The sequence below is a fragment of the Chiloscyllium punctatum genome, chromosome 18 (assembly GCF_047496795.1).
Source record: "Chiloscyllium punctatum isolate Juve2018m chromosome 18, sChiPun1.3, whole genome shotgun sequence".
NCBI lineage: Eukaryota > Metazoa > Chordata > Chondrichthyes > Orectolobiformes > Hemiscylliidae > Chiloscyllium > Chiloscyllium punctatum.
The window spans coordinates 28183429-28209904 of record NC_092756.1 but is presented as its reverse complement, the minus strand read 5'-3'; the positions used below and the strand labels follow the sequence as shown (position 1 = coordinate 28209904).

The window sequence follows — 26476 nt, the reverse complement described above, 5'->3', positions numbered from 1 at the left end:
TGGAAGTTACCTCAGAAACCCTGTTAATTCGTAATGTATTGAGCGAATCGCAAAACAGAAAGCATTTAACACGGAACACAAACAAAACTGGAAAACCAAATGCATTTTCAGACACAGCGAGCATGAATGCTAAATGTGAGACAGTCCGGGGGCATGAGCCATACAGTAATCACACAACTAACAACAGGGCAATTCCAAACTACTCTTTCAAACATACTGGAGCCTGAGTGCACCACCACTTCCCAGACAATGCTGCAAAGAGACAAAGAAAGAACATAATAAGAATGGGCCATAAAAAGTGAATTTCACCAATCACAGTCTCGATTAGATTACCTTTCCCTTCCGATGTCTCCAGGACGGAAATGACTGAAGTGGGAGAAATTCAATAACATATGACATCGAAATACATTGGAACGATTTTCTCATTGGCCAGAAAACCAAATAACGACGAGTCGAGTCACCGTAGGACTCTGTTTCGCAACAACGATGAAATAACAGTCTCCATTCGGTTCCAGTAAAAGCTCAACTTGCCTGGAACAGAAAGCAACAGTAGAGCTGCTGGCGATTTTCCGTGCGGGAAGCGAACACGATCACGACAGCACAGACACTTTGGAAAATTCGGCACTTTTCCACACCGCAGTCAATTCCCCGGGAAGCAAACTCATTTTCCTTCTGTTTTAAACAGAAATGAGGCAGGGATTGAAGCAGCATTTAAACCAGCTGTTCCGTTGGAGTTGTTCAGCAGAAATGGCAGCGGTGGGATTCGAACCCACGCCTCTATCGAGTCTGGAGCCTTAATCCAGCGCCTTAGACCGCTCGGCCACACTACCAGCACGCACGCGAGTATATTTTCTTGCACTTCCAATTGTGTTCCTGCATAACAACAGATTCAAACTGACGTGAAAAGGGTTGAATGATCCCTCTCCGACTCGCACAGCTGCTGGGATGTGCCCGTCTACAATATCAATTTCTCAGCAGTTAACGATAGCCCATCAATCCAGACAAAAATCACTGGTAAACTGAGTCTATCTTCTCAGACTGGATTCAGCTACAAATGTATCTGTGAGTGCGTGGGAATATATGATCGGTTATGATTGGGTCAAATTACCATGAGCTACTTGACATTACTGCAATTTCGATTCTTGCTTTGCTAAATGATTTCACCCATTGCTCGAAACAGGACAACTTTCACGTTTACACGGAACATGAAACACACCGGACTACAGGGAAAATGCACAAAGCTGAGCAGGCCGTGTCCCAAATCATACCGTGCAGCATAGTTTCAGTCACTGTGTCTGTTTTGCAGAATAAGGTTCCCAAAGAATGTTCCACCCTAAAACCGGAGGTAGCATTACAATCCGAGAACGACAGATTACATTGTGAGGAAGGTCTGACCTCGGGGCCGGTTCGAGATGTCACTTTCCTTGCCTTTTACCTTAACCGTGCAATTTGCTGCAGAGATTATCACACCTGGACATGAGCCTCATCGATACCAAAAGAGTTGGAAACCTGTGTGTGAATCGATGAAAAAGCGCGACTCAATAAAGTTTAACAAGTTCCATGGTGCTTTTTAGAAATGCAGTTTCTGTTCACCTCAATCCAAAAGGCAGTTTCTGAACATAGTAACAGAAGTCAGAAGGTAATTACCTCACCCCACCCCCACTCCGGAAGAGGTGCTAACTGCCCTTGATTGCTTTTTGTTCACGATGTGAAGAGCTCTCACGCCTGAGTCACCGTCACGTCTCTGGTTGCTGAGTGAATCACAAAGAAGGACGTTCTCCAGAGCTGCAACTGCCTCACTTCCCCACTCGCCCTCCCCGTTTCCATTTTCCTGCTCGTCAGTGATGTAAAGAAAACCAAATGGATGCGATGTCATTCTGTCGCCTCTCTGTCGATTCCTCCGTTTCAGTTCCAACGTGGCTTAGATCTCGGGGCGCACCTTAATACTAGCGACGCTATGAAAGCACAGGTCCAGAGGTTCCTCTGAGAGTGTAATTTTTTTCATTGCTGTTGCTGATTGAATGAGCCACTAACGTGCGAACTGCTCCAAAACATGATTCAGGACCTCTGGTGCCAATTCTCGCACGTTGAATAACGACAGACACCTTCCAAATGAGGTCTTTCAGAGACGACTTTGGGATACATTTGACAGACAGACTAGTTGAGGAATCCGTGGTGCACTGTGACACCAGCACATCAGCTTCTTCCCTGTCTTTGCACCGGGCCGCCTGCGCAAGGAATGCGAATGCGGTAATGCTTTTCGTGGAAGGATCAGAAGGGGGTAACGACACTCTCAAACAGAATGGCATATGATAGGAAACAGGTTGGAGAAAAACTTTACAATGCTTTGCACAGTAATTAAATGGAATTGCATTGCATTGCATTGCACTACGAGAGAAGATTTGTTCAAGCAAACTCGAAAGCAGGTTTGCAGATGGGAAAGCAAGCAAGAAAGCTCCGTTCTTGTCGATGTCAAAGGCTGCGGTTGAAGAGCAGAGCAGTTTCTGCCCAGTTTCGAACTGGGGACCTTTCGCGTGTAAGGCGAACGTGATGACCACTACACTACAGAAACAAGCCTCGGTCGCCCCCGCTGCAGCTCAGTGGCATCCAGCACTGAAAGTTGAAGCCATTCTACCTTTCACCTTTCTGTTTCCGTTAGCTCGTTGTTTAATGGGACTTGTTTAATTTTGGCGATGTGGTGAGCATGGACGAGATACACCGAAGTGTCTGTTTCCACGCGGTGTACCCCAATAACGTTGTGTTGCTTACACCTGCTTTAAAGAATTACGTTTTTGCGGAGCTTACCGTCGCAGTCTGTGGCAAAATCATTTAGTCTGTTCGACTGCTCACGGGAAAGGTAGCATTGTGAAACACTGCAGAAACGTACGACTTCCTTACTTTTGCTCCGACTGACCATACTCCGTGAAAGTTTCCCAGATTCTCAGCTGGAAGTTACCTCAGAAACCCTGTTAATTCGTAATGTATTGAGCGAATCGCAAAACAGAAAGCATTTAACACGGAACACAAACAAAACTGGAAAACCAAATGCATTTTCAGACACAGCGAGCATGAATGCTAAATGTGAGACAGTCCGGGGGCATGAGCCATACAGTAATCACACAACTAACAACAGGGCAATTCCAAACTACTCTTTCAAACATACTGGAGCCTGAGTGCACCACCACTTCCCAGACAATGCTGCAAAGAGACAAAGAAAGAACATAATAAGAATGGGCCATAAAAAGTGAATTTCACCAATCACAGTCTCGATTAGATTACCTTTCCCTTCCGATGTCTCCAGGACGGAAATGACTGAAGTGGGAGAAATTCAATAACATATGACATCGAAATACATTGGAACGATTTTCTCATTGGCCAGAAAACCAAATAACGACGAGTCGAGTCACCGTAGGACTCTGTTTCGCAACAACGATGAAATAACAGTCTCCATTCGGTTCCAGTAAAAGCTCAACTTGCCTGGAACAGAAAGCAACAGTAGAGCTGCTGGCGATTTTCCGTGCGGGAAGCGAACACGATCACGACAGCACAGACACTTTGGAAAATTCGGCACTTTTCCACACCGCAGTCAATTCCCCGGGAAGCAAACTCATTTTTCTTCTGTTTTAAACAGAAATGAGGCAGGGATTGAAGCAGCATTTAAACCAGCTGTTCCGTTGGAGCTGTTCAGCAGAAATGGCCGCGGTGGAATTCGAACCCACGCCTCTATCGAGTCTGGAGCCTTAATCCAGCGCCTTAGACCGCTCGGCCACACTACCAGCACGCCCGCGAGTCCATTTTCTTGCACTTCCAATTGTGTTCCTGCATAACAACAGATTCAAACTGACGTGAAAAGGGTTGAATGATCCCTCTCCGACTCGCACAGCTGCTGGGATGTGCCCGTCTACAATATCAATTTCTCAGCAGTTAACGATAGCCCATCAATCCAGACAAAAATCACTGGTAAACTGAGTCTATCTTCTCAGACTGGATTCAGCTACAAATGTATCTGTGAGTGCGTGGGAATATATGATCGGTTATGATTGGGTCAAATTACCATGAGCTACTTGACATTACTGCAATTTCGATTCTTGCTTTGCTAAATGATTTCACCCATTGCTCGAAACAGGACAACTTTCACGTTTACACGGAACATGAAACACACCGGACTACAGGGAAAATGCACAAAGCTGAGCAGGCCGTGTCCCAAATCATACCGTGCAGCATAGTTTCAGTCACTGTGTCTGTTTTGCAGAATAAGGTTCCCAAAGAATGTTCCACCCTAAAACCGGAGGTAGCATTACAATCCGAGAACGACAGATTACATTGTGAGGAAGGTCTGACCTCGGGGCCGGTTGGAGATGTCACTTTCCTTGCCTTTTACCTTAACCGTGCAATTTGCTGCAGAGATTATCACACCTGGACATGAGCCTCATCGATACCAAAAGAGTTGGAAACCTGTGTGTGAATCGATGAAAAAGCGCGACTCAATAAAGTTTAACAAGTTCCATGGTGCTTTTTAGAAATGCAGTTTCTGTTCACCTCAATCCAAAAGGCAGTTTCTGAACATAGTAACAGAAGTCAGAAGGTAATTACCTCACCCCACCCCCACTCCGGAAGAGGTGCTAACTGCCCTTGATTGCTTTTTGTTCACGATGTGAAGAGCTCTCACGCCTGAGTCACCGTCACGTCTCTGGTTGCTGAGTGAATCACAAAGAAGGACGTTCTCCAGAGCTGCAACTGCCTCACTTCCCCACTCGCCCTCCCCGTTTCCATTTTCCTGCTCGTCAGTGATGTAAAGAAAACCAAATGGATGCGATGTCATTCTGTCGCCTCTCTGTCGATTCCTCCGTTTCAGTTCCAACGTGGCTTAGATCTCGGGGCGCACCTTAATACTAGCGACGCTATGAAAGCACAGGTCCAGAGGTTCCTCTGAGAGTGTAATTTTTTTCATTGCTGTTGCTGATTGAATGAGCCACTAACGTGCGAACTGCTCCAAAACATGATTCAGGACCTCTGGTGCCAATTCTCGCACGTTGAATAACGACAGACACCTTCCAAATGAGGTCTTTCAGAGACGACTTTGGGATACATTTGACAGACAGACTAGTTGAGGAATCCGTGGTGCACTGTGACACCAGCACATCAGCTTCTTCCCTGTCTTTGAACCGGGCCGCCTGCGCAAGGAATGCGAATGCGGTAATGCTTTTCGTGGAAGGATCAGAAGGGGGTAACGACACTCTCAAACAGAATGGCATATGATAGGAAACAGGTTGGAGAAAAACTTTACAATGCTTTGCACAGTAATTAAATGGAATTGCATTGCATTGCATTGCACTACGAGAGAAGATTTGTTCAAGCAAACTCGAAAGCAGGTTTGCAGATGGGAAAGCAAGCAAGAAAGCTCCGTTCTTGTCGATGTCAAAGGCTGCGGTTGAAGAGCAGAGCAGTTTCTGCCCAGTTTCGAACTGGGGACCTTTCGCGTGTAAGGCGAACGTGATGACCACTACACTACAGAAACAAGCCTCGGTCGCCCCCGCTGCAGCTCAGTGGCATCCAGCACTGAAAGTTGAAGCCATTCTACCTTTCACCTTTCTGTTTCCGTTAGCTCGTTGTTTAATGGGACTTGTTTAATTTTGGCGATGTGGTGAGCATGGACGAGATACACCGAAGTGTCTGTTTCCACGCGGTGTACCCCAATAACGTTGTGTTGCTTACACCTGCTTTAAAGAATTACGTTTTTGCGGAGCTTACCGTCGCAGTCTGTGGCAAAATCATTTAGTCTGTTCGACTGCTCACGGGAAAGGTAGCATTGTGAAACACTGCAGAAACGTACGACTTCCTTACTTTTGCTCCGACTGACCATACTCCGTGAAAGTTTCCCAGATTCTCAGCTGGAAGTTACCTCAGAAACCCTGTTAATTCGTAATGTATTGAGCGAATCGCAAAACAGAAAGCATTTAACACGGAACACAAACAAAACTGGAAAACCAAATGCATTTTCAGACACAGCGAGCATGAATGCTAAATGTGAGACAGTCCGGGGGCATGAGCCATACAGTAATCACACAACTAACAACAGGGCAATTCCAAACTACTCTTTCAAACATACTGGAGCCTGAGTGCACCACCACTTCCCAGACAATGCTGCAAAGAGACAAAGAAAGAACATAATAAGAATGGGCCATAAAAAGTGAATTTCACCAATCACAGTCTCGATTAGATTACCTTTCCCTTCCGATGTCTCCAGGACGGAAATGACTGAAGTGGGAGAAATTCAATAACATATGACATCGAAATACATTGGAACGATTTTCTCATTGGCCAGAAAACCAAATAACGACGAGTCGAGTCACCGTAGGACTCTGTTTCGCAACAACGATGAAATAACAGTCTCCATTCGGTTCCAGTAAAAGCTCAACTTGCCTGGAACAGAAAGCAACAGTAGAGCTGCTGGCGATTTTCCGTGCGGGAAGCGAACACGATCACGACAGCACAGACACTTTGGAAAATTCGGCACTTTTCCACACCGCAGTCAATTCCCCGGGAAGCAAACTCATTTTCCTTCTGTTTTAAACAGAAATGAGGCAGGGATTGAAGCAGCATTTAAACCAGCTGTTCCGTTGGAGCTGTTCAGCAGAAATGGCAGCGGTGGGATTCGAACCCACGCCTCTATCGAGTCTGGAGCCTTAATCCAGCGCCTTAGACCGCTCGGCCACACTACCAGCACGCCCGCGAGTCCATTTTCTTGCACTTCCAATTGTGTTCCTGCATAACAACAGATTCAAACTGACGTGAAAAGGGTTGAATGATCCCTCTCCGACTCGCACAGCTGCTGGGATGTGCCCGTCTACAATATCAATTTCTCAGCAGTTAACGATAGCCCATCAATCCAGACAAAAATCACTGGTAAACTGAGTCTATCTTCTCAGACTGGATTCAGCTACAAATGTATCTGTGAGTGCGTGGGAATATATGATCGGTTATGATTGGGTCAAATTACCATGAGCTACTTGACATTACTGCAATTTCGATTCTTGCTTTGCTAAATGATTTCACCCATTGCTCGAAACAGGACAACTTTCACGTTTACACGGAACATGAAACACACCGGACTACAGGGAAAATGCACAAAGCTGAGCAGGCCGTGTCCCAAATCATACCGTGCAGCATAGTTTCAGTCACTGTGTCTGTTTTGCAGAATAAGGTTCCCAAAGAATGTTCCACCCTAAAACCGGAGGTAGCATTACAATCCGAGAACGACAGATTACATTGTGAGGAAGGTCTGACCTCGGGGCCGGTTCGAGATGTCACTTTCCTTGCCTTTTACCTTAACCGTGCAATTTGCTGCAGAGATTATCACACCTGGACATGAGCCTCATCGATACCAAAAGAGTTGGAAACCTGTGTGTGAATCGATGAAAAAGCGCGACTCAATAAAGTTTAACAAGTTCCATGGTGCTTTTTAGAAATGCAGTTTCTGTTCACCTCAATCCAAAAGGCAGTTTCTGAACATAGTAACAGAAGTCAGAAGGTAATTACCTCACCCCACCCCCACTCCGGAAGAGGTGCTAACTGCCCTTGATTGCTTTTTGTTCACGATGTGAAGAGCTCTCACGCCTGAGTCACCGTCACGTCTCTGGTTGCTGAGTGAATCACAAAGAAGGACGTTCTCCAGAGCTGCAACTGCCTCACTTCCCCACTCGCCCTCCCCGTTTCCATTTTCCTGCTCGTCAGTGATGTAAAGAAAACCAAATGGATGCGATGTCATTCTGTCGCCTCTCTGTCGATTCCTCCGTTTCAGTTCCAACGTGGCTTAGATCTCGGGGCGCACCTTAATACTAGCGACGCTATGAAAGCACAGGTCCAGAGGTTCCTCTGAGAGTGTAATTTTTTTCATTGCTGTTGCTGATTGAATGAGCCACTAACGTGCGAACTGCTCCAAAACATGATTCAGGACCTCTGGTGCCAATTCTCGCACGTTGAATAACGACAGACACCTTCCAAATGAGGTCTTTCAGAGACGACTTTGGGATACATTTGACAGACAGACTAGTTGAGGAATCCGTGGTGCACTGTGACACCAGCACATCAGCTTCTTCCCTGTCTTTGAACCGGGCCGCCTGCGCAAGGAATGCGAATGCGGTAATGCTTTTCGTGGAAGGATCAGAAGGGGGTAACGACACTCTCAAACAGAATGGCATATGATAGGAAACAGGTTGGAGAAAAACTTTACAATGCTTTGCACAGTAATTAAATGGAATTGCATTGCATTGCATTGCACTACGAGAGAAGATTTGTTCAAGCAAACTCGAAAGCAGGTTTGCAGATGGGAAAGCAAGCAAGAAAGCTCCGTTCTTGTCGATGTCAAAGGCTGCGGTTGAAGAGCAGAGCAGTTTCTGCCCAGTTTCGAACTGGGGACCTTTCGCGTGTAAGGCGAACGTGATGACCACTACACTACAGAAACAAGCCTCGGTCGCCCCCGCTGCAGCTCAGTGGCATCCAGCACTGAAAGTTGAAGCCATTCTACCTTTCACCTTTCTGTTTCCGTTAGCTCGTTGTTTAATGGGACTTGTTTAATTTTGGCGATGTGGTGAGCATGGACGAGATACACCGAAGTGTCTGTTTCCACGCGGTGTACCCCAATAACGTTGTGTTGCTTACACCTGCTTTAAAGAATTACGTTTTTGCGGAGCTTACCGTCGCAGTCTGTGGCAAAATCATTTAGTCTGTTCGACTGCTCACGGGAAAGGTAGCATTGTGAAACACTGCAGAAACGTACGACTTCCTTACTTTTGCTCCGACTGACCATACTCCGTGAAAGTTTCCCAGATTCTCAGCTGGAAGTTACCTCAGAAACCCTGTTAATTCGTAATGTATTGAGCGAATCGCAAAACAGAAAGCATTTAACACGGAACACAAACAAAACTGGAAAACCAAATGCATTTTCAGACACAGCGAGCATGAATGCTAAATGTGAGACAGTCCGGGGGCATGAGCCATACAGTAATCACACAACTAACAACAGGGCAATTCCAAACTACTCTTTCAAACATACTGGAGCCTGAGTGCACCACCACTTCCCAGACAATGCTGCAAAGAGACAAAGAAAGAACATAATAAGAATGGGCCATAAAAAGTGAATTTCACCAATCACAGTCTCGATTAGATTACCTTTCCCTTCCGATGTCTCCAGGACGGAAATGACTGAAGTGGGAGAAATTCAATAACATATGACATCGAAATACATTGGAACGATTTTCTCATTGGCCAGAAAACCAAATAACGACGAGTCGAGTCACCGTAGGACTCTGTTTCGCAACAACGATGAAATAACAGTCTCCATTCGGTTCCAGTAAAAGCTCAACTTGCCTGGAACAGAAAGCAACAGTAGAGCTGCTGGCGATTTTCCGTGCGGGAAGCGAACACGATCACGACAGCACAGACACTTTGGAAAATTCGGCACTTTTCCACACCGCAGTCAATTCCCCGGGAAGCAAACTCATTTTTCTTCTGTTTTAAACAGAAATGAGGCAGGGATTGAAGCAGCATTTAAACCAGCTGTTCCGTTGGAGCTGTTCAGCAGAAATGGCAGCGGTGGGATTCGAACCCACGCCTCTATCGAGTCTGGAGCCTTAATCCAGCGCCTTAGACCGCTCGGCCACACTACCAGCACGCCCGGGAGTCCATTTTCTTGCACTTCCAATTGTGTTCCTGCATAACAACAGATTCAAACTGACGTGAAAAGGGTTGAATGATCCCTCTCCGACTCGCACAGCTGCTGGGATGTGCCCGTCTACAATATCAATTTCTCAGCAGTTAACGATAGCCCATCAATCCAGACAAAAATCACTGGTAAACTGAGTCTATCTTCTCAGACTGGATTCAGCTACAAATGTATCTGTGAGTGCGTGGGAATATATGATCGGTTATGATTGGGTCAAATTACCATGAGCTACTTGACATTACTGCAATTTCGATTCTTGCTTTGCTAAATGATTTCACCCATTGCTCGAAACAGGACAACTTTCACGTTTACACGGAACATGAAACACACCGGACTACAGGGAAAATGCACAAAGCTGAGCAGGCCGTGTCCCAAATCATACCGTGCAGCATAGTTTCAGTCACTGTGTCTGTTTTGCAGAATAAGGTTCCCAAAGAATGTTCCACCCTAAAACCGGAGGTAGCATTACAATCCGAGAACGACAGATTACATTGTGAGGAAGGTCTGACCTCGGGGCCGGTTCGAGATGTCACTTTCCTTGCCTTTTACCTTAACCGTGCAATTTGCTGCAGAGATTATCACACCTGGACATGAGCCTCATCGATACCAAAAGAGTTGGAAACCTGTGTGTGAATCGATGAAAAAGCGCGACTCAATAAAGTTTAACAAGTTCCATGGTGCTTTTTAGAAATGCAGTTTCTGTTCACCTCAATCCAAAAGGCAGTTTCTGAACATAGTAACAGAAGTCAGAAGGTAATTACCTCACCCCACCCCCACTCCGGAAGAGGTGCTAACTGCCCTTGATTGCTTTTTGTTCACGATGTGAAGAGCTCTCACGCCTGAGTCACCGTCACGTCTCTGGTTGCTGAGTGAATCACAAAGAAGGACGTTCTCCAGAGCTGCAACTGCCTCACTTCCCCACTCGCCCTCCCCGTTTCCATTTTCCTGCTCGTCAGTGATGTAAAGAAAACCAAATGGATGCGATGTCATTCTGTCGCCTCTCTGTCGATTCCTCCGTTTCAGTTCCAACGTGGCTTAGATCTCGGGGCGCACCTTAATACTAGCGACGCTATGAAAGCACAGGTCCAGAGGTTCCTCTGAGAGTGTAATTTTTTTCATTGCTGTTGCTGATTGAATGAGCCACTAACGTGCGAACTGCTCCAAAACATGATTCAGGACCTCTGGTGCCAATTCTCGCACGTTGAATAACGACAGACACCTTCCAAATGAGGTCTTTCAGAGACGACTTTGGGATACATTTGACAGACAGACTAGTTGAGGAATCCGTGGTGCACTGTGACACCAGCACATCAGCTTCTTCCCTGTCTTTGAACCGGGCCGCCTGCGCAAGGAATGCGAATGCGGTAATGCTTTTCGTGGAAGGATCAGAAGGGGGTAACGACACTCTCAAACAGAATGGCATATGATAGGAAACAGGTTGGAGAAAAACTTTACAATGCTTTGCACAGTAATTAAATGGAATTGCATTGCATTGCATTGCACTACGAGAGAAGATTTGTTCAAGCAAACTCGAAAGCAGGTTTGCAGATGGGAAAGCAAGCAAGAAAGCTCCGTTCTTGTCGATGTCAAAGGCTGCGGTTGAAGAGCAGAGCAGTTTCTGCCCAGTTTCGAACTGGGGACCTTTCGCGTGTAAGGCGAACGTGATGACCACTACACTACAGAAACAAGCCTCGGTCGCCCCCGCTGCAGCTCAGTGGCATCCAGCACTGAAAGTTGAAGCCATTCTACCTTTCACCTTTCTGTTTCCGTTAGCTCGTTGTTTAATGGGACTTGTTTAATTTTGGCGATGTGGTGAGCATGGACGAGATACACCGAAGTGTCTGTTTCCACGCGGTGTACCCCAATAACGTTGTGTTGCTTACACCTGCTTTAAAGAATTACGTTTTTGCGGAGCTTACCGTCGCAGTCTGTGGCAAAATCATTTAGTCTGTTCGACTGCTCACGGGAAAGGTAGCATTGTGAAACACTGCAGAAACGTACGACTTCCTTACTTTTGCTCCGACTGACCATACTCCGTGAAAGTTTCCCAGATTCTCAGCTGGAAGTTACCTCAGAAACCCTGTTAATTCGTAATGTATTGAGCGAATCGCAAAACAGAAAGCATTTAACACGGAACACAAACAAAACTGGAAAACCAAATGCATTTTCAGACACAGCGAGCATGAATGCTAAATGTGAGACAGTCCGGGGGCATGAGCCATACAGTAATCACACAACTAACAACAGGGCAATTCCAAACTACTCTTTCAAACATACTGGAGCCTGAGTGCACCACCACTTCCCAGACAATGCTGCAAAGAGACAAAGAAAGAACATAATAAGAATGGGCCATAAAAAGTGAATTTCACCAATCACAGTCTCGATTAGATTACCTTTCCCTTCCGATGTCTCCAGGACGGAAATGACTGAAGTGGGAGAAATTCAATAACATATGACATCGAAATACATTGGAACGATTTTCTCATTGGCCAGAAAACCAAATAACGACGAGTCGAGTCACCGTAGGACTCTGTTTCGCAACAACGATGAAATAACAGTCTCCATTCGGTTCCAGTAAAAGCTCAACTTGCCTGGAACAGAAAGCAACAGTAGAGCTGCTGGCGATTTTCCGTGCGGGAAGCGAACACGATCACGACAGCACAGACACTTTGGAAAATTCGGCACTTTTCCACACCGCAGTCAATTCCCCGGGAAGCAAACTCATTTTTCTTCTGTTTTAAACAGAAATGAGGCAGGGATTGAAGCAGCATTTAAACCAGCTGTTCCGTTGGAGCTGTTCAGCAGAAATGGCCGCGGTGGAATTCGAACCCACGCCTCTATCGAGTCTGGAGCCTTAATCCAGCGCCTTAGACCGCTCGGCCACACTACCAGCACGCCCGCGAGTCCATTTTCTTGCACTTCCAATTGTGTTCCTGCATAACAACAGATTCAAACTGACGTGAAAAGGGTTGAATGATCCCTCTCCGACTCGCACAGCTGCTGGGATGTGCCCGTCTACAATATCAATTTCTCAGCAGTTAACGATAGCCCATCAATCCAGACAAAAATCACTGGTAAACTGAGTCTATCTTCTCAGACTGGATTCAGCTACAAATGTATCTGTGAGTGCGTGGGAATATATGATCGGTTATGATTGGGTCAAATTACCATGAGCTACTTGACATTACTGCAATTTCGATTCTTGCTTTGCTAAATGATTTCACCCATTGCTCGAAACAGGACAACTTTCACGTTTACACGGAACATGAAACACACCGGACTACAGGGAAAATGCACAAAGCTGAGCAGGCCGTGTCCCAAATCATACCGTGCAGCATAGTTTCAGTCACTGTGTCTGTTTTGCAGAATAAGGTTCCCAAAGAATGTTCCACCCTAAAACCGGAGGTAGCATTACAATCCGAGAACGACAGATTACATTGTGAGGAAGGTCTGACCTCGGGGCCGGTTCGAGATGTCACTTTCCTTGCCTTTTACCTTAACCGTGCAATTTGCTGCAGAGATTATCCCACCTGGACATGAGCCTCATCGATACCAAAAGAGTTGGAAACCTGTGTGTGAATCGATGAAAAAGCGCGACTCAATAAAGTTTAACAAGTTCCATGGTGCTTTTTAGAAATGCAGTTTCTGTTCACCTCAATCCAAAAGGCAGTTTCTGAACATAGTAACAGAAGTCAGAAGGTAATTACCTCACCCCACCCCCACTCCGGAAGAGGTGCTAACTGCCCTTGATTGCTTTTTGTTCACGATGTGAAGAGCTCTCACGCCTGAGTCACCGTCACGTCTCTGGTTGCTGAGTGAATCACAAAGAAGGACGTTCTCCAGAGCTGCAACTGCCTCACTTCCCCACTCGCCCTCCCCGTTTCCATTTTCCTGCTCGTCAGTGATGTAAAGAAAACCAAATGGATGCGATGTCATTCTGTCGCCTCTCTGTCGATTCCTCCGTTTCAGTTCCAACGTGGCTTAGATCTCGGGGCGCACCTTAATACTAGCGACGCTATGAAAGCACAGGTCCAGAGGTTCCTCTGAGAGTGTAATTTTTTTCATTGCTGTTGCTGATTGAATGAGCCACTAACGTGCGAACTGCTCCAAAACATGATTCAGGACCTCTGGTGCCAATTCTCGCACGTTGAATAACGACAGACACCTTCCAAATGAGGTCTTTCAGAGACGACTTTGGGATACATTTGACAGACAGACTAGTTGAGGAATCCGTGGTGCACTGTGACACCAGCACATCAGCTTCTTCCCTGTCTTTGAACCGGGCCGCCTGCGCAAGGAATGCGAATGCGGTAATGCTTTTCGTGGAAGGATCAGAAGGGGGTAACGACACTCTCAAACAGAATGGCATATGATAGGAAACAGGTTGGAGAAAAACTTTACAATGCTTTGCACAGTAATTAAATGGAATTGCATTGCATTGCATTGCACTACGAGAGAAGATTTGTTCAAGCAAACTCGAAAGCAGGTTTGCAGATGGGAAAGCAAGCAAGAAAGCTCCGTTCTTGTCGATGTCAAAGGCTGCGGTTGAAGAGCAGAGCAGTTTCTGCCCAGTTTCGAACTGGGGACCTTTCGCGTGTAAGGCGAACGTGATGACCACTACACTACAGAAACAAGCCTCGGTCGCCCCCGCTGCAGCTCAGTGGCATCCAGCACTGAAAGTTGAAGCCATTCTACCTTTCACCTTTCTGTTTCCGTTAGCTCGTTGTTTAATGGGACTTGTTTAATTTTGGCGATGTGGTGAGCATGGACGAGATACACCGAAGTGTCTGTTTCCACGCGGTGTACCCCAATAACGTTGTGTTGCTTACACCTGCTTTAAAGAATTACGTTTTTGCGGAGCTTACCGTCGCAGTCTGTGGCAAAATCATTTAGTCTGTTCGACTGCTCACGGGAAAGGTAGCATTGTGAAACACTGCAGAAACGTACGACTTCCTTACTTTTGCTCCGACTGACCATACTCCGTGAAAGTTTCCCAGATTCTCAGCTGGAAGTTACCTCAGAAACCCTGTTAATTCGTAATGTATTGAGCGAATCGCAAAACAGAAAGCATTTAACACGGAACACAAACAAAACTGGAAAACCAAATGCATTTTCAGACACAGCGAGCATGAATGCTAAATGTGAGACAGTCCGGGGGCATGAGCCATACAGTAATCACACAACTAACAACAGGGCAATTCCAAACTACTCTTTCAAACATACTGGAGCCTGAGTGCACCACCACTTCCCAGACAATGCTGCAAAGAGACAAAGAAAGAACATAATAAGAATGGGCCATAAAAAGTGAATTTCACCAATCACAGTCTCGATTAGATTACCTTTCCCTTCCGATGTCTCCAGGACGGAAATGACTGAAGTGGGAGAAATTCAATAACATATGACATCGAAATACATTGGAACGATTTTCTCATTGGCCAGAAAACCAAATAACGACGAGTCGAGTCACCGTAGGACTCTGTTTCGCAACAACGATGAAATAACAGTCTCCATTCGGTTCCAGTAAAAGCTCAACTTGCCTGGAACAGAAAGCAACAGTAGAGCTGCTGGCGATTTTCCGTGCGGGAAGCGAACACGATCACGACAGCACAGACACTTTGGAAAATTCGGCACTTTTCCACACCGCAGTCAATTCCCCGGGAAGCAAACTCATTTTTCTTCTGTTTTAAACAGAAATGAGGCAGGGATTGAAGCAGCATTTAAACCAGCTGTTCCGTTGGAGCTGTTCAGCAGAAATGGCAGCGGTGGGATTCGAACCCACGCCTCTATCGAGTCTGGAGCCTTAATCCAGCGCCTTAGACCGCTCGGCCACACTACCAGCACGCCCGCGAGTCCATTTTCTTGCACTTCCAATTGTGTTCCTGCATAACAACAGATTCAAACTGACGTGAAAAGGGTTGAATGATCCCTCTCCGACTCGCACAGCTGCTGGGATGTGCCCGTCTACAATATCAATTTCTCAGCAGTTAACGATAGCCCATCAATCCAGACAAAAATCACTGGTAAACTGAGTCTATCTTCTCAGACTGGATTCAGCTACAAATGTATCTGTGAGTGCGTGGGAATATATGATCGGTTATGATTGGGTCAAATTACCATGAGCTACTTGACATTACTGCAATTTCGATTCTTGCTTTGCTAAATGATTTCACCCATTGCTCGAAACAGGACAACTTTCACGTTTACACGGAACATGAAACACACCGGACTACAGGGAAAATGCACAAAGCTGAGCAGGCCGTGTCCCAAATCATACCGTGCAGCATAGTTTCAGTCACTGTGTCTGTTTTGCAGAATAAGGTTCCCAAAGAATGTTCCACCCTAAAACCGGAGGTAGCATTACAATCCGAGAACGACAGATTACATTGTGAGGAAGGTCTGACCTCGGGGCCGGTTCGAGATGTCACTTTCCTTGCCTTTTACCTTAACCGTGCAATTTGCTGCAGAGATTATCACACCTGGACATGAGCCTCATCGATACCAAAAGAGTTGGAAACCTGTGTGTGAATCGATGAAAAAGCGCGACTCAATAAAGTTTAACAAGTTCCATGGTGCTTTTTAGAAATGCAGTTTCTGTTCACCTCAATCCAAAAGGCAGTTTCTGAACATAGTAACAGAAGTCAGAAGGTAATTACCTCACCCCACCCCCACTCCGGAAGAGGTGCTAACTGCCCTTGATTGCTTTTTGTTCACGATGTGAAGAGCTCTCACGCCTGAGTCACCGTCACGTCTCTGGTTGCTGAGTGAATCACAAAGAAGGACGTTCTCCAGAGCTGCAACTGCCTCACTTCCCCACTCGCCCTCCCCGTTTCCATTTTCCTGCTCGTCAGTGATGTAAAGAAAACCAAATGGATGCGATGTCATTCTGTCGCCTCTCTGTCGATTCCTCCGTTTCAGTTCCAACGTGGCTTAGATCTCGGGGCGCACCTTAATACTAGCGACGCTATGAAAGCACAGGTCCAGAGGTTCCTCTGAGAGTGTAATTTTTTTCATTGCTGTTGCTGATTGAATGAGCCACTAACGTGCGAACTGCTCCAAAACATGATTCAGGACCTCTGGTGCCAATTCTCGCACGTTGAATAACGACAGACACCTTCCAAATGAGGTCTTTCAGAGACGACTTTGGGATACATTTGACAGACAGACTAGTTGAGGAATCCGTGGTGCACTGTGACACCAGCACATCAGCTTCTTCCCTGTCTTTGAACCGGGCCGCCTGCGCAAGGAATGCGAATGCGGTAATGCTTTTCGTGGAAGGATCAGAAGGGGGTAACGACACTCTCAAACAGAATGGCATATGATAGGAAACAGGTTGGAGAAAAACTTTACAATGCTTTGCACAGTAATTAAATGGAATTGCATTGCATTGCATTGCACTACGAGAGAAGATTTGTTCAAGCAAACTCGAAAGCAGGTTTGCAGATGGGAAAGCAAGCAAGAAAGCTCCGTTCTTGTCGATGTCAAAGGCTGCGGTTGAAGAGCAGAGCAGTTTCTGCCCAGTTTCGAACTGGGGACCTTTCGCGTGTAAGGCGAACGTGATGACCACTACACTACAGAAACAAGCCTCGGTCGCCCCCGCTGCAGCTCAGTGGCATCCAGCACTGAAAGTTGAAGCCATTCTACCTTTCACCTTTCTGTTTCCGTTAGCTCGTTGTTTAATGGGACTTGTTTAATTTTGGCGATGTGGTGAGCATGGACGAGATACACCGAAGTGTCTGTTTCCACGCGGTGTACCCCAATAACGTTGTGTTGCTTACACCTGCTTTAAAGAATTACGTTTTTGCGGAGCTTACCGTCGCAGTCTGTGGCAAAATCATTTAGTCTGTTCGACTGCTCACGGGAAAGGTAGCATTGTGAAACACTGCAGAAACGTACGACTTCCTTACTTTTGCTCCGACTGACCATACTCCGTGAAAGTTTCCCAGATTCTCAGCTGGAAGTTACCTCAGAAACCCTGTTAATTCGTAATGTATTGAGCGAATCGCAAAACAGAAAGCATTTAACACGGAACACAAACAAAACTGGAAAACCAAATGCATTTTCAGACACAGCGAGCATGAATGCTAAATGTGAGACAGTCCGGGGGCATGAGCCATACAGTAATCACACAACTAACAACAGGGCAATTCCAAACTACTCTTTCAAACATACTGGAGCCTGAGTGCACCACCACTTCCCAGACAATGCTGCAAAGAGACAAAGAAAGAACATAATAAGAATGGGCCATAAAAAGTGAATTTCACCAATCACAGTCTCGATTAGATTACCTTTCCCTTCCGATGTCTCCAGGACGGAAATGACTGAAGTGGGAGAAATTCAATAACATATGACATCGAAATACATTGGAACGATTTTCTCATTGGCCAGAAAACCAAATAACGACGAGTCGAGTCACCGTAGGACTCTGTTTCGCAACAACGATGAAATAACAGTCTCCATTCGGTTCCAGTAAAAGCTCAACTTGCCTGGAACAGAAAGCAACAGTAGAGCTGCTGGCGATTTTCCGTGCGGGAAGCGAACACGATCACGACAGCACAGACACTTTGGAAAATTCGGCACTTTTCCACACCGCAGTCAATTCCCCGGGAAGCAAACTCATTTTTCTTCTGTTTTAAACAGAAATGAGGCAGGGATTGAAGCAGCATTTAAACCAGCTGTTCCGTTGGAGCTGTTCAGCAGAAATGGCCGCGGTGGAATTCGAACCCACGCCTCTATCGAGTCTGGAGCCTTAATCCAGCGCCTTAGACCGCTCGGCCACACTACCAGCACGCCCGCGAGTCCATTTTCTTGCACTTCCAATTGTGTTCCTGCATAACAACAGATTCAAACTGACGTGAAAAGGGTTGAATGATCCCTCTCCGACTCGCACAGCTGCTGGGATGTGCCCGTCTACAATATCAATTTCTCAGCAGTTAACGATAGCCCATCAATCCAGACAAAAATCACTGGTAAACTGAGTCTATCTTCTCAGACTGGATTCAGCTACAAATGTATCTGTGAGTGCGTGGGAATATATGATCGGTTATGATTGGGTCAAATTACCATGAGCTACTTGACATTACTGCAATTTCGATTCTTGCTTTGCTAAATGATTTCACCCATTGCTCGAAACAGGACAACTTTCACGTTTACACGGAACATGAAACACACCGGACTACAGGGAAAATGCACAAAGCTGAGCAGGCCGTGTCCCAAATCATACCGTGCAGCATAGTTTCAGTCACTGTGTCTGTTTTGCAGAATAAGGTTCCCAAAGAATGTTCCACCCTAAAACCGGAGGTAGCATTACAATCCGAGAACGACAGATTACATTGTGAGGAAGGTCTGACCTCGGGGCCGGTTCGAGATGTCACTTTCCTTGCCTTTTACCTTAACCGTGCAATTTGCTGCAGAGATTATCCCACCTGGACATGAGCCTCATCGATACCAAAAGAGTTGGAAACCTGTGTGTGAATCGATGAAAAAGCGCGACTCAATAAAGTTTAACAAGTTCCATGGTGCTTTTTAGAAATGCAGTTTCTGTTCACCTCAATCCAAAAGGCAGTTTCTGAACATAGTAACAGAAGTCAGAAGGTAATTACCTCACCCCACCCCCACTCCGGAAGAGGTGCTAACTGCCCTTGATTGCTTTTTGTTCACGATGTGAAGAGCTCTCACGCCTGAGTCACCGTCACGTCTCTGGTTGCTGAGTGAATCACAAAGAAGGACGTTCTCCAGAGCTGCAACTGCCTCACTTCCCCACTCGCCCTCCCCGTTTCCATTTTCCTGCTCGTCAGTGATGTAAAGAAAACCAAATGGATGCGATGTCATTCTGTCGCCTCTCTGTCGATTCCTCCGTTTCAGTTCCAACGTGGCTTAGATCTCGGGGCGCACCTTAATACTAGCGACGCTATGAAAGCACAGGTCCAGAGGTTCCTCTGAGAGTGTAATTTTTTTCATTGCTGTTGCTGATTGAATGAGCCACTAACGTGCGAACTGCTCCAAAACATGATTCAGGACCTCTGGTGCCAATTCTCGCACGTTGAATAACGACAGACACCTTCCAAATGAGGTCTTTCAGAGACGACTTTGGGATACATTTGACAGACAGACTAGTTGAGGAATCCGTGGTGCACTGTGACACCAGCACATCAGCTTCTTCCCTGTCTTTGAACCGGGCCGCCTGCGCAAGGAATGCGAATGCGGTAATGCTTTTCGTGGAAGGATCAGAAGGGGGTAACGACACTCTCAAACAGAATGGCATATGATAGGAAACAGGTTGGAGAAAAACTTTACAATGCTTTGCACAGTAATTAAATGGAATTGCATTGCATTGCATTGCACTACGAGAGAAGATTTGTTCAAGCAAACTCGAAAGCAGGTTTGCAGATGGGAAAGCAAGCAAGAAAGCTCCGTTCTTGTCGATGTCAAAGGCTGCGGTTGAAGAGCAGAGCAGTTTCTGCCCAGTTTCGAACTGGGGACCTTTCGCGTGTAAGGCGAACGTGATGACCACTACACTACAGAAACAAGCCTCGGTCGCCCCCGCTGCAGCTCAGTGGCATCCAGCACTGAAAGTTGAAGCCATTCTACCTTTCACCTTTCTGTTTCCGTTAGCTCGTTGTTTAATGGGACTTGTTTAATTTTGGCGATGTGGTGAGCATGGACGAGATACACCGAAGTGTCTGTTTCCACGCGGTGTACCCCAATAACGTTGTGTTGCTTACACCTGCTTTAAAGAATTACGTTTTTGCGGAGCTTACCGTCGCAGTCTGTGGCAAAATCATTTAGTCTGTTCGACTGCTCACGGGAAAGGTAGCATTGTGAAACACTGCAGAAACGTACGACTTCCTTACTTTTGCTCCGACTGACCATACTCCGTGAAAGTTTCCCAGATTCTCAGCTGGAAGTTACCTCAGAAACCCTGTTAATTCGTAATGTATTGAGCGAATCGCAAAACAGAAAGCATTTAACACGGAACACAAACAAAACTGGAAAACCAAATGCATTTTCAGACACAGCGAGCATGAATGCTAAATGTGAGACAGTCCGGGGGCATGAGCCATACAGTAATCACACAACTAACAACAGGGCAATTCCAAACTACTCTTTCAAACATACTGGAGCCTGAGTGCACCACCACTTCCCAGACAATGCTGCAAAGAGACAAAGAAAGAACATAATAAGAATGGGCCATAAAAAGTGAATTTCACCAATCACAGTCTCGATTAGATTACCTTTCCCTTCCGATGTCTCCAGGACGGAAATGACTGAAGTGGGAGAAATTCAATAACATATGACATCGAAATACATTGGAACGATTTTCTCATTGGCCAGAAAACCAAATAACGACGAGTCGAGTCACCGTAGGACTCTGTTTCGCAACAACGATGAAATAACAGTCTCCATTCGGTTCCAGTAAAAGCTCAACTTGCCTGGAACAGAAAGCAACAGTAGAGCTGCTGGCGATTTTCCGTGCGGGAAGCGAACACGATCACGACAGCACAGACACTTTGGAAAATTCGGCACTTTTCCACACCGCAGTCAATTCCCCGGGAAGCAAACTCATTTTTCTTCTGTTTTAAACAGAAATGAGGCAGGGATTGAAGCAGCATTTAAACCAGCTGTTCCGTTGGAGCTGTTCAGCAGAAATGGCAGCGGTGGGATTCGAACCCACGCCTCTATCGAGTCTGGAGCCTTAATCCAGCGCCTTAGACCGCTCGGCCACACTACCAGCACGCCCGCGAGTCCATTTTCTTGCACTTCCAATTGTGTTCCTGCATAACAACAGATTCAAACTGACGTGAAAAGGGTTGAATGATCCCTCTCCGACTCGCACAGCTGCTGGGATGTGCCCGTCTACAATATCAATTTCTCAGCAGTTAACGATAGCCCATCAATCCAGACAAAAATCACTGGTAAACTGAGTCTATCTTCTCAGACTGGATTCAGCTACAAATGTATCTGTGAGTGCGTGGGAATATATGATCGGTTATGATTGGGTCAAATTACCATGAGCTACTTGACATTACTGCAATTTCGATTCTTGCTTTGCTAAATGATTTCACCCATTGCTCGAAACAGGACAACTTTCACGTTTACACGGAACATGAAACACACCGGACTACAGGGAAAATGCACAAAGCTGAGCAGGCCGTGTCCCAAATCATACCGTGCAGCATAGTTTCAGTCACTGTGTCTGTTTTGCAGAATAAGGTTCCCAAAGAATGTTCCACCCTAAAACCGGAGGTAGCATTACAATCCGAGAACGACAGATTACATTGTGAGGAAGGTCTGACCTCGGGGCCGGTTCGAGATGTCACTTTCCTTGCCTTTTACCTTAACCGTGCAATTTGCTGCAGAGATTATCACACCTGGACATGAGCCTCATCGATACCAAAAGAGTTGGAAACCTGTGTGTGAATCGATGAAAAAGCGCGACTCAATAAAGTTTAACAAGTTCCATGGTGCTTTTTAGAAATGCAGTTTCTGTTCACCTCAATCCAAAAGGCAGTTTCTGAACATAGTAACAGAAGTCAGAAGGTAATTACCTCACCCCACCCCCACTCCGGAAGAGGTGCTAACTGCCCTTGATTGCTTTTTGTTCACGATGTGAAGAGCTCTCACGCCTGAGTCACCGTCACGTCTCTGGTTGCTGAGTGAATCACAAAGAAGGACGTTCTCCAGAGCTGCAACTGCCTCACTTCCCCACTCGCCCTCCCCGTTTCCATTTTCCTGCTCGTCAGTGATGTAAAGAAAACCAAATGGATGCGATGTCATTCTGTCGCCTCTCTGTCGATTCCTCCGTTTCAGTTCCAACGTGGCTTAGATCTCGGGGCGCACCTTAATACTAGCGACGCTATGAAAGCACAGGTCCAGAGGTTCCTCTGAGAGTGTAATTTTTTTCATTGCTGTTGCTGATTGAATGAGCCACTAACGTGCGAACTGCTCCAAAACATGATTCAGGACCTCTGGTGCCAATTCTCGCACGTTGAATAACGACAGACACCTTCCAAATGAGGTCTTTCAGAGACGACTTTGGGATACATTTGACAGACAGACTAGTTGAGGAATCCGTGGTGCACTGTGACACCAGCACATCAGCTTCTTCCCTGTCTTTGAACCGGGCCGCCTGCGCAAGGAATGCGAATGCGGTAATGCTTTTCGTGGAAGGATCAGAAGGGGGTAACGACACTCTCAAACAGAATGGCATATGATAGGAAACAGGTTGGAGAAAAACTTTACAATGCTTTGCACAGTAATTAAATGGAATTGCATTGCATTGCATTGCACTACGAGAGAAGATTTGTTCAAGCAAACTCGAAAGCAGGTTTGCAGATGGGAAAGCAAGCAAGAAAGCTCCGTTCTTGTCGATGTCAAAGGCTGCGGTTGAAGAGCAGAGCAGTTTCTGCCCAGTTTCGAACTGGGGACCTTTCGCGTGTAAGGCGAACGTGATGACCACTACACTACAGAAACAAGCCTCGGTCGCCCCCGCTGCAGCTCAGTGGCATCCAGCACTGAAAGTTGAAGCCATTCTACCTTTCACCTTTCTGTTTCCGTTAGCTCGTTGTTTAATGGGACTTGTTTAATTTTGGCGATGTGGTGAGCATGGACGAGATACACCGAAGTGTCTGTTTCCACGCGGTGTACCCCAATAACGTTGTGTTGCTTACACCTGCTTTAAAGAATTACGTTTTTGCGGAGCTTACCGTCGCAGTCTGTGGCAAAATCATTTAGTCTGTTCGACTGCTCACGGGAAAGGTAGCATTGTGAAACACTGCAGAAACGTACGACTTCCTTACTTTTGCTCCGACTGACCATACTCCGTGAAAGTTTCCCAGATTCTCAGCTGGAAGTTACCTCAGAAACCCTGTTAATTCGTAATGTATTGAGCGAATCGCAAAACAGAAAGCATTTAACACGGAACACAAACAAAACTGGAAAACCAAATGCATTTTCAGACACAGCGAGCATGAATGCTAAATGTGAGACAGTCCGGGGGCATGAGCCATACAGTAATCACACAACTAACAACAGGGCAATTCCAAACTACTCTTTCAAACATACTGGAGCCTGAGTGCACCACCACTTCCCAGACAATGCTGCAAAGAGACAAAGAAAGAACATAATAAGAATGGGCCATAAAAAGTGAATTTCACCAATCACAGTCTCGATTAGATTACCTTTCCCTTCCGATGTCTCCAGGACGGAAATGACTGAAGTGGGAGAAATTCAATAACATATGACATCGAAATACATTGGAACGATTTTCTCATTGGCCAGAAAACCAAATAACGACGAGTCGAGTCACCGTAGGACTCTGTTTCGCAACAACGATGAAATAACAGTCTCCATTCGGTTCCAGTAAAAGCTCAACTTGCCTGGAACAGAAAGCAACAGTAGAGCTGCTGGCGATTTTCCGTGCGGGAAGCGAACACGATCACGACAGCACAGACACTTTGGAAAATTCGGCACTTTTCCACACCGCAGTCAATTCCCCGGGAAGCAAACTCATTTTCCTTCTGTTTTAAACAGAAATGAGGCAGGGATTGAAGCAGCATTTAAACCAGCTGTTCCGTTGGAGCTGTTCAGCAGAAATGGCAGCGGTGGGATTCGAACCCACGCCTCTATCGAGTCTGGAGCCTTAATCCAGCGCCTTAGACCGCTCGGCCACACTACCAGCACGCCCGCGAGTCCATTTTCTTGCACTTCCAATTGTGTTCCTGCATAACAACAGATTCAAACTGACGTGAAAAGGGTTGAATGATCCCTCTCCGACTCGCACAGCTGCTGGGATGTGCCCGTCTACAATATCAATTTCTCAGCAGTTAACGATAGCCCATCAATCCAGACAAAAATCACTGGTAAACTGAGTCTATCTTCTCAGACTGGATTCAGCTACAAATGTATCTGTGAGTGCGTGGGAATATATGATCGGTTATGATTGGGTCAAATTACCATGAGCTACTTGACATTACTGCAATTTCGATTCTTGCTTTGCTAAATGATTTCACCCATTGCTCGAAACAGGACAACTTTCACGTTTACACGGAACATGAAACACACCGGACTACAGGGAAAATGCACAAAGCTGAGCAGGCCGTGTCCCAAATCATACCGTGCAGCATAGTTTCAGTCACTGTGTCTGTTTTGCAGAATAAGGTTCCCAAAGAATGTTCCACCCTAAAACCGGAGGTAGCATTACAATCCGAGAACGACAGATTACATTGTGAGGAAGGTCTGACCTCGGGGCCGGTTCGAGATGTCACTTTCCTTGCCTTTTACCTTAACCGTGCAATTTGCTGCAGAGATTATCACACCTGGACATGAGCCTCATCGATACCAAAAGAGTTGGAAACCTGTGTGTGAATCGATGAAAAAGCGCGACTCAATAAAGTTTAACAAGTTCCATGGTGCTTTTTAGAAATGCAGTTTCTGTTCACCTCAATCCAAAAGGCAGTTTCTGAACATAGTAACAGAAGTCAGAAGGTAATTACCTCACCCCACCCCCACTCCGGAAGAGGTGCTAACTGCCCTTGATTGCTTTTTGTTCACGATGTGAAGAGCTCTCACGCCTGAGTCACCGTCACGTCTCTGGTTGCTGAGTGAATCACAAAGAAGGACGTTCTCCAGAGCTGCAACTGCCTCACTTCCCCACTCGCCCTCCCCGTTTCCATTTTCCTGCTCGTCAGTGATGTAAAGAAAACCAAATGGATGCGATGTCATTCTGTCGCCTCTCTGTCGATTCCTCCGTTTCAGTTCCAACGTGGCTTAGATCTCGGGGCGCACCTTAATACTAGCGACGCTATGAAAGCACAGGTCCAGAGGTTCCTCTGAGAGTGTAATTTTTTTCATTGCTGTTGCTGATTGAATGAGCCACTAACGTGCGAACTGCTCCAAAACATGATTCAGGACCTCTGGTGCCAATTCTCGCACGTTGAATAACGACAGACACCTTCCAAATGAGGTCTTTCAGAGACGACTTTGGGATACATTTGACAGACAGACTAGTTGAGGAATCCGTGGTGCACTGTGACACCAGCACATCAGCTTCTTCCCTGTCTTTGAACCGGGCCGCCTGCGCAAGGAATGCGAATGCGGTAATGCTTTTCGTGGAAGGATCAGAAGGGGGTAACGACACTCTCAAACAGAATGGCATATGATAGGAAACAGGTTGGAGAAAAACTTTACAATGCTTTGCACAGTAATTAAATGGAATTGCATTGCATTGCATTGCACTACGAGAGAAGATTTGTTCAAGCAAACTCGAAAGCAGGTTTGCAGATGGGAAAGCAAGCAAGAAAGCTCCGTTCTTGTCGATGTCAAAGGCTGCGGTTGAAGAGCAGAGCAGTTTCTGCCCAGTTTCGAACTGGGGACCTTTCGCGTGTAAGGCGAACGTGATGACCACTACACTACAGAAACAAGCCTCGGTCGCCCCCGCTGCAGCTCAGTGGCATCCAGCACTGAAAGTTGAAGCCATTCTACCTTTCACCTTTCTGTTTCCGTTAGCTCGTTGTTTAATGGGACTTGTTTAATTTTGGCGATGTGGTGAGCATGGACGAGATACACCGAAGTGTCTGTTTCCACGCGGTGTACCCCAATAACGTTGTGTTGCTTACACCTGCTTTAAAGAATTACGTTTTTGCGGAGCTTACCGTCGCAGTCTGTGGCAAAATCATTTAGTCTGTTCGACTGCTCACGGGAAAGGTAGCATTGTGAAACACTGCAGAAACGTACGACTTCCTTACTTTTGCTCCG

At 46.2% G+C, this 26476-nt stretch overlaps 15 non-coding genes across 15 annotated transcripts; all 15 read right to left on the bottom strand.

Moving 5' to 3' along the window:
* Positions 1 to 748: 748 nt before the first annotated feature.
* Positions 749 to 830, bottom strand: trnal-aag (transfer RNA leucine (anticodon AAG)). Its single transcript has one exon. It is a non-coding gene; the product is annotated as a tRNA-Leu (tRNA).
* A 1669-nt stretch (positions 831 to 2499) lies between these two features.
* Positions 2500 to 2572, bottom strand: trnav-uac (transfer RNA valine (anticodon UAC)). Its single transcript has one exon. It is a non-coding gene; the product is annotated as a tRNA-Val (tRNA).
* A 2873-nt stretch (positions 2573 to 5445) lies between these two features.
* trnav-uac (transfer RNA valine (anticodon UAC)) lies at positions 5446 to 5518 on the bottom strand. Its single transcript has one exon. It is a non-coding gene; the product is annotated as a tRNA-Val (tRNA).
* Positions 5519 to 6640: 1122 nt separating this feature from the next.
* trnal-aag (transfer RNA leucine (anticodon AAG)) lies at positions 6641 to 6722 on the bottom strand. The gene has a single exon. It is a non-coding gene; the product is annotated as a tRNA-Leu (tRNA).
* Positions 6723 to 8391: 1669 nt separating this feature from the next.
* trnav-uac (transfer RNA valine (anticodon UAC)) lies at positions 8392 to 8464 on the bottom strand. Its single transcript has one exon. It is a non-coding gene; the product is annotated as a tRNA-Val (tRNA).
* Positions 8465 to 9586: 1122 nt separating this feature from the next.
* Positions 9587 to 9668, bottom strand: trnal-aag (transfer RNA leucine (anticodon AAG)). Its single transcript has one exon. It is a non-coding gene; the product is annotated as a tRNA-Leu (tRNA).
* A 1669-nt stretch (positions 9669 to 11337) lies between these two features.
* trnav-uac (transfer RNA valine (anticodon UAC)) lies at positions 11338 to 11410 on the bottom strand. Its single transcript has one exon. It is a non-coding gene; the product is annotated as a tRNA-Val (tRNA).
* A 2873-nt stretch (positions 11411 to 14283) lies between these two features.
* On the bottom strand, positions 14284 to 14356 carry trnav-uac (transfer RNA valine (anticodon UAC)). Its single transcript has one exon. It is a non-coding gene; the product is annotated as a tRNA-Val (tRNA).
* Positions 14357 to 15478: 1122 nt separating this feature from the next.
* Positions 15479 to 15560, bottom strand: trnal-aag (transfer RNA leucine (anticodon AAG)). The gene has a single exon. It is a non-coding gene; the product is annotated as a tRNA-Leu (tRNA).
* Positions 15561 to 17229: 1669 nt separating this feature from the next.
* trnav-uac (transfer RNA valine (anticodon UAC)) lies at positions 17230 to 17302 on the bottom strand. The gene has a single exon. It is a non-coding gene; the product is annotated as a tRNA-Val (tRNA).
* A 2873-nt stretch (positions 17303 to 20175) lies between these two features.
* Positions 20176 to 20248, bottom strand: trnav-uac (transfer RNA valine (anticodon UAC)). The gene has a single exon. It is a non-coding gene; the product is annotated as a tRNA-Val (tRNA).
* A 1122-nt stretch (positions 20249 to 21370) lies between these two features.
* On the bottom strand, positions 21371 to 21452 carry trnal-aag (transfer RNA leucine (anticodon AAG)). The gene has a single exon. It is a non-coding gene; the product is annotated as a tRNA-Leu (tRNA).
* Positions 21453 to 23121: 1669 nt separating this feature from the next.
* On the bottom strand, positions 23122 to 23194 carry trnav-uac (transfer RNA valine (anticodon UAC)). Its single transcript has one exon. It is a non-coding gene; the product is annotated as a tRNA-Val (tRNA).
* Positions 23195 to 24316: 1122 nt separating this feature from the next.
* Positions 24317 to 24398, bottom strand: trnal-aag (transfer RNA leucine (anticodon AAG)). Its single transcript has one exon. It is a non-coding gene; the product is annotated as a tRNA-Leu (tRNA).
* Positions 24399 to 26067: 1669 nt separating this feature from the next.
* Positions 26068 to 26140, bottom strand: trnav-uac (transfer RNA valine (anticodon UAC)). The gene has a single exon. It is a non-coding gene; the product is annotated as a tRNA-Val (tRNA).
* Positions 26141 to 26476: the final 336 nt, after the last annotated feature.